This window comes from Strongylocentrotus purpuratus, unplaced genomic scaffold (genome assembly GCF_000002235.5).
Source record: "Strongylocentrotus purpuratus isolate Spur 01 unplaced genomic scaffold, Spur_5.0 spur5_scaffold_1, whole genome shotgun sequence".
Classification (NCBI taxonomy): domain Eukaryota; kingdom Metazoa; phylum Echinodermata; class Echinoidea; order Camarodonta; family Strongylocentrotidae; genus Strongylocentrotus; species Strongylocentrotus purpuratus.
In genome coordinates, this window is record NW_022145594.1 from 25,099,139 (window position 1) to 25,106,397 (window position 7,259).

A 7,259-nucleotide genomic window follows, 5' to 3' on the forward strand; every position below is an offset into this window, starting at 1 on the left:
TAGGTCTTCATGATAACCGCGAAGAGTTCATCCACCCCGCTTACTGCATCCATGGGGTGGGGTATATGGTCGTTGTGTCAACTCAATATCAGAGACTCAGATTGGGGCCAGGCTACGGAAAGGAAATTTTCCCAAAAGTTATTTTGGTATTTATGCAGATAATAGGTCTACAAACAATTATATATATATATATATATATATATATATATTTACCATACATACATTGAAACCCAGCTAGATATGTCTATTTTGGCGCGCGATCCATGGAGCCCAGCTACCATTTGGAGCCTACGGGACAGGATATGTATTTATGTTATATATTTATATATATATATATATATATATATATAGGTCATACATAAAGGGGCACCCTTGACATAATGTTCCCGATGATGATCTTTAAAGTTTTCATTGGACCTTTGACGCAGTTCTCCGTCATCACGTATAGACCTATGTTATATGGGTCATAATTCATGTAGCTTGTGCGCATCACTAATTAGGGAGTCTCCCCGAATGATCACCACCAAAACATAAATTGCATATTATACTGTAGGCTACAGCTAGTACATGCAGTATGCCATTCGATCGATATCCACCCAAATACAACTATAATCATACTAATAATTCTAGATGTAGTTTGTTAGATTTTTGTTCTCTTAAATTTTTTAAGTGGCTCATAATTATGCTTAAATAACTAATTGGCCATCCTTGACTTTTTGTAGGACCAATATTATAGCCATGTCCCCACCCCCTTCGACAGGTTCCTGCCATGCCATACAACACACACAATGAGATATGCCAACTAATGCACGGTAGGTTTATAGTCATTCCCATTGAGGAGGTACCCCTTTAGGAGCCCTTAACTGAGCTAGATTTTGCTCCCCTCTCAGATTTTCTTCCAATGTCAGCTTACCAATGTTTAAAATCACCCAGCACCATGCAATCATTGAGTTACCGACCCCAATAAACGACTCTATAGGATTCAGAATTGCATGCATTACGGTTCGACATTTCTAGATTCAAGTGGGGGGGGGGGGGCATATCGGCCGCCATCGTCCCCTTTTTTGGCGGCAGATTAAAAGGGGGTGAAAAGAGAAAGCGACGGAAAAAACAAAGGGTAAAAGAAAGAGCAAAAAGAGGAAAAAGAGAAGAAGATATGAAAAGGATAGAGAGATAGACAGACAGAGAGACATTTTTTTTTTAATCGTTACCCTGCATGAGCAACAGGTCTGGAACTCCACCCCACTGCACTGCAAGCTACGCGTAATGCATACATAAATGTATTAATCAGTGGCGGATCGCGGGGGGGGGGGGCAATTGACCGCGGCCCCCTTTATTTCGGCCTAAGTGGGGGAAATAATAAGGGGAGAGCGAAAGAAAAAAAATGAAAAGATAGATGGAGAGAGAACAGAGAGCAGAAAGGGGAAAAAACCAACATGAAACTTAAATGTACAAATTATTGTTTTGCCGATGGGTTGGCACATGTGCCTTCAAAGACATCGGACGAAATTAGAACAGCAGGGGGGGGGGGGGGGTATGAAATTATCTCTAGGGAGAAAGAGAGATGATTTCTAACGAAATGTGTGAATTTCAAGGAGATCTATTTCAAGGGATGAGTAGGCCTAATATAATTTATATCACTTATGAGTGCTATCTTGAAGGTTTTGAATTGATAAGACTCGAGGGCATGTCTCTTGGTCTTATCCATTGAATCCCAAGACAACCCTATATGTTGTATAATTGACTTTTTGGGAGAGAATATGCGTTTCCATTGCTAAAGACGGCTATCTTGAAGGTTCTAAATGTGTAAATCTCGAGAGCGTCAGAGGGTCTGCAGTAAGGGCCCCCGACAGGGTTCTCTCTGGGGGTCTCTGGGGATCTCTGGGGGTCTCTGAGGGTCTCTGGGGCCCTAATACTGGCCCTTGAACCCCACTCAGAAGGGCTCGCATGCAGCGCGCTTCGCAAACGGTGCCATCGCCCCTCCCCTCCCCCTTTTTGGGGTAAGTCCTGGATTCGCCGTTGCTAGCAATACATTGGGCTCGAATTTCCTCGAAACGAAATGTATCGGGTCTCAATGGTTATGAAACCATAATAATCTTGTACAGGAAGTAGCTATAGGGTCAAAATACAAAAGGATCTCATATGGGATGATAGCGATGGATTACAGAAACTTGCCAAGATATCTCTTGTTCGAAAAACAGTAAAAATTTTTTTTTTTAAATGAAACAGAAGGGGGAATACTAAATAATAACGTCCATAATTTTCTCTCCAAATTCGTTACACTCTCTTAAAGAAACTAAACAAAATCCTTCACCCTCGACAATATCTGATTGTATTCTTATCATTTTATTTAATAATTATATTTTTTTGGACACACGAGACCAATTCGGCTTTTGTTTACATGGATCCTTTCCATGTACATAGCTTTGTGTATAGGCCCAACGGAGAACTGACAGTACTCTCTATATAGCGACAAGCAAGATTGCCCGAGGATTTTTGAGATTAGACTGAGTTACAATCAGGTTTATGGTTAGCGAAAATGACCATTGAGCGATTGTTGCCGGGCCGTATATGCATTTGTGCCATCGATTTTCTTTTTAATATCAAGGATAATGGCTCACCTATGGCCATATTAGCGTTGTCATTTCGATTTTGGGTTTTGGTTTTCCTTCGACGGAGGGACAGAGCCGAAAGCCGGAGGAAGGATCGGGTCTTGGGGGGCGGGGTGCTAGGACAAATTGACAATGATTGTAACAATAAACCAAGGGTACCTCACCAGAAGATTTGAATGGAAGAGACACCGTTTTAAAAGATAGGACCGTTGTTTTGTTATTTTTTGCTGTTGCTTTTTTCCCTATACCCCCTTTAGCTCGCAGCACACCCCTCCGAAAAAGTCGCTTCTATGACTTGTGTCTGCATCAACATGCAGAGTCTGTAGCATCATTGCATTTGTGAGAATCATCAAATGATTTTCTTGGATTGCTCTGTGGTTATACATTTTCATTAAAGATAAATGATAATTATGGCTAAATCTGGTTTGTGATCGGATTTCAGGTAGTCAACAGGGGCACAATCATGCCCTTCGCCAATAATTGTTATCTAGTTTGTCATAGCATAATATTGTAGGTACCTCGATATAGGCGAGAAAATGACACCCCTCCCATTCTCGCTAAATCGGGATCCGCGACTGGGCAGCTTGATCAGGAATTTAGGAATACTGATAGACCTGGGATAAATTATCTAGGGTATGTGTAGTACATTCAGTACATTCGGCACAATGTTGCCGACTTAAGGGTAAACCATTCATAGCACAACATAAGGGTAGTGTAAATGACGACTCAGATTGTCCACTGATTTACTGGGCCTTCAGTATTATTTTCGAGGTGCCCTTGAGGGCCTCGATGGGGGGGGGGGGGGGCAAGGGTGCTCTAGAGTTCTTCAAGAGAGGTGTAGCTGATGGTAATCAAGATTGAGGTGCTCTTGCGATGCACAGAGGTTTGATTGGGGTGCTCAGGAAGACAGGGCCTGTTATATATACCAGCGGGACGTTTCACAAAACTTGTCATCAGTGACAAATTACAGTTTTTTTTTATAAGCTACTGAAATCATTGCTTCAGATTGGTAATCAGCAAATTTGTCACTGATTTTTGCATTTGTCATTGAAAAAAGCTTTGTGAAACGCCCCCCTGGCGCACATGTGGTGCATACTCTGGAGGTTCTTAGGAAGCGGTCGAATTCTAGCCTACCTACTGGTGCTCGGGAGGTGTTCTGGAAGTGCCTTATTTGGTTATGCACATAGGATAGAAGTGTTCTGGGGTGGTAGATCTTGAGGTGCATTCACAGATTGAGGTGTTCTGGAAGTGCTCAGCTATTTAGGTGGTGCTCTGGTGGTATAGGATCAAATTAATTAAGTAATCTGGATCGATCGAGGTCCTCATAAAGTATTCTTAAATTGCTTGACCTGCTCAGGGGGAGCCCATAAAGACGTGTTCATGAGGGGTTCTGGAGATTCTCCGGAAGTGTTCTGTAGTAACGAAGTTCATTTTAATGAGATGCACAGATTGAATTTCTCTCTGGAGGTGCTCAGGATTTTTAAAATTTAAAATTTGAATTTTCATTTAATTTACTTACAGACTGATGTCTTAGCTCACAAATGTCACTGAACATAATAAGCTATATGCGTAACTCATAGAGAAAACGAATCCTGCTTCGATCGTGTATTATAAATTATAAATGCAATAACGTATGACCTCGATTTGTTTAAGTATCCGAGGATTATATACCAGGCCGCCATCCTTGTCAAGCTTTGCTTATGATGATTGCGGTCTCCTGCACTTTTCCAACAGAATAGTTCGGATAATACTTTAAATTTATGATTATATGTTATGGAAATATTAAGTTTCGTATTATGTAAAAAAAAAACATTTTGACATGCAGAAATTATTATTAATAATAATAATAATCCGGTTTTTTATATAGCGCTCAATACACCGATCCAACGATGTACCTAAGCGCTTTACAGATATATTATTGTTTGTTCATGTTGTATATTATACCTTACATTTATATATGTTATTTGTTATTCAGTTATAAAAATGCAGAAATCAAATCAAAATCAAATCAAAATCAAACTCATACGCCTTATAAATATGGGCCCGGCCTATTTCTCGAGATCTCCCCGGCCCCTCGACTCTTTCCTCGCCGGCCGCCCTCCCGGGGCCCTAACCGTCGACCCCGACTCTCTCTCTCTCTCTACTGGGACTGGTATCATACGATTCTCTATCTTAACCAGCATGATAACATAGTTGATAGGCAAACTCCACTGCGATTATAAATTGCAAAATGTATAAGTATATCATTTTATCCAATTTACGTACACAGTGAAAATATAAATCAAGGCTCTTAATTCAAAGAATGATTTACAACGAGTGGCTTATAGACCAGGCTGTGGTGTTGTGGTCTAGTGGATAAGTCGTCTGACTGGATCACAGGGTCCGCGATTCGAGTCCCCCAGCGACACTTAATGCCTTGCACTGCATGTGGCAGTTGTTAAATGGGTATGGATGATTTCCTTGAATGCTGAGCCGGGCAAATTATTCGGAGTACTTTGCGCTATATAAATATCCGATATCATTATTATTATTAATGAATAAACATGCAAATTAATAAGGGAGTTTACAGATAGCACATGGTACAAATGACCCCAAATATCCACAGATCTTTTACACATGGAGAAGTTCCACTTTGAGCATCTCAGAATAATAACTGCCAAAGTCCAAGATGTGCTTCATGAATACCTTTTGTTTGCCCCCTTGAAAAGAATACTTCCACCTGCAGGCGCGCCGGAAGCAGTTTGGGATTGGGGTGGCAAACATTCCAGGGGGCTCACCTTCCAGGGGCAGTGACGTAATGAGAAAAAACGTTCGGAAGGGGGGGGGGGGGCAGACGAAAAATCTGCATCACCACCAGTGTTCTAGGGGAAGGGAGAGCCCCCAGAAGCTTAGAGGTTTTAATATCTAACTACGGTCAGATGAGCATCCAGGGGCCCGCCTTAGAGCCCTTGGTGGGGTCCAGGGGGCAGAGCACCCGGAAGCTCAGGGGTTTTGGGTATTTAATTACGGTCAGATGAGCATCAAGGGGCCCGCCATAGGGCCCTTGGTGGGGTCCAGGGGGCAGAGCCCCCGGAAGCTCAGGGGTTTTTGGTATTTAATTACGGTCAGACGAGCATCCAGGGGCCCGCCTTAGGCCCTTGGTGGGGTCCAGGGGGCAGAGCCCCGGAAGCTCAGGGGTTTTGGGTATTTAATTACGGCCAGATGAGCATCCAGGGGCCCGCCTTAGGACCCTTGGTGGGGTCCAGGGGGCAGAGCCCCCGGAAGCTCAGGGGTCTTGGGTATTTAATTACGGTCAGATGAGCATCCAGGGGCCCGCCATAGGGCCCTTGGTGGGGTCCAGGGGGCAGAGCCCCCGGAAGCTCAGGGGTTTTTGTTATTTAATTACGGTCAGATGAGCATTTTTTATACCTTATTTGTAACACTGGCAGGTCACTTATTTCTATCTCTGTCTTTCTTTCTCTTTCTCTTTAACATACTTTTTCAAAAAGTGAGGGGGGGGGGGGGGGTCTCGAACCCAGCCACTTTGCAGACCATGACATAAAGGCTTCTAAATAAACGTATTTTTCGCCCGACTGTAATTTGGGAATTTCTTATTTTCCAACAAAGGCATAAGAAGGTATGACTTACAAACAAATGGAGAAAAAATACCGGAAAATCATGTCATAACAGCAACATTTGTAAATCACTGGTATCGAATAAGAAATACACCCCCCCCCCCCATCAGTACGCCAGCGTTCAGGGGCTCATGTCTTCTCACCCCTATAACAAAAAAACAGACACGCTTTCCCATTCTCGCACAATAATTGTCCACGACATGCGCGCATCGCTATTATAAAGACCTCCATTAATAAATACCGTATAGGTGGCATGCGCAATTCCTGTGAACTTTCCTTTTCTTTGAATGGAATTGTATATGTGATTTAATTCAGGTTTATCTTATTGTTATGTTCTTTTGGGTTAAAAATACAAACCATGTTTACTCTTTTACTGCTTTTTTTTTTTTTTTGAGGGGGGGGGGGGGCGTTTTTGGGGGGCAAAAATGCGTTTTGCCCCCCCACTTTTTTGATTGGGGGGGCAACTGCCCCCCCTGCCCCCCCCACTTCCGGCGCCTATGTCCACCTGCGTATCATAGAATGTACCGTTGGTGCATAAATGAATAATGTTACATAACTTTCAGGAGCGCATATCCAGTATTCATCCCTAGATCTGGTGGGTTTTACCTTTTTGGTTCAAATGACCTTTACCTACCCATGCGCAGATTGTATCTGTAAACTCCCTAATTATGAAGAAAGTTACCCCTCCCGCCTGCAGCCAAACCAGTCAAAACAAACCCAGGCCAAGGTCATCGACCTGTATAGTCTGTTTTGTCTGTGGTCGACTTGAGCATTGGCTAGATTTAATATCAGACTTTTATTATTATTGACAATCACTGATAGGATACTGAGTCAAAGCTTTTATGAAAAGTAATATAAATTTCTAATAGAAATAACGATCCTCCCTAATTTCTTAATTTTTTTTTGGAAAATTACTGTATCTTCTCTCCTATAAGATTCACTGATTTGAATAATGCATATTATTATGGCCTGAAACTCAGACTAAAATTTAATAACGCGCGCCGAATGGCACAACATGGCTGAGAAAAAGACT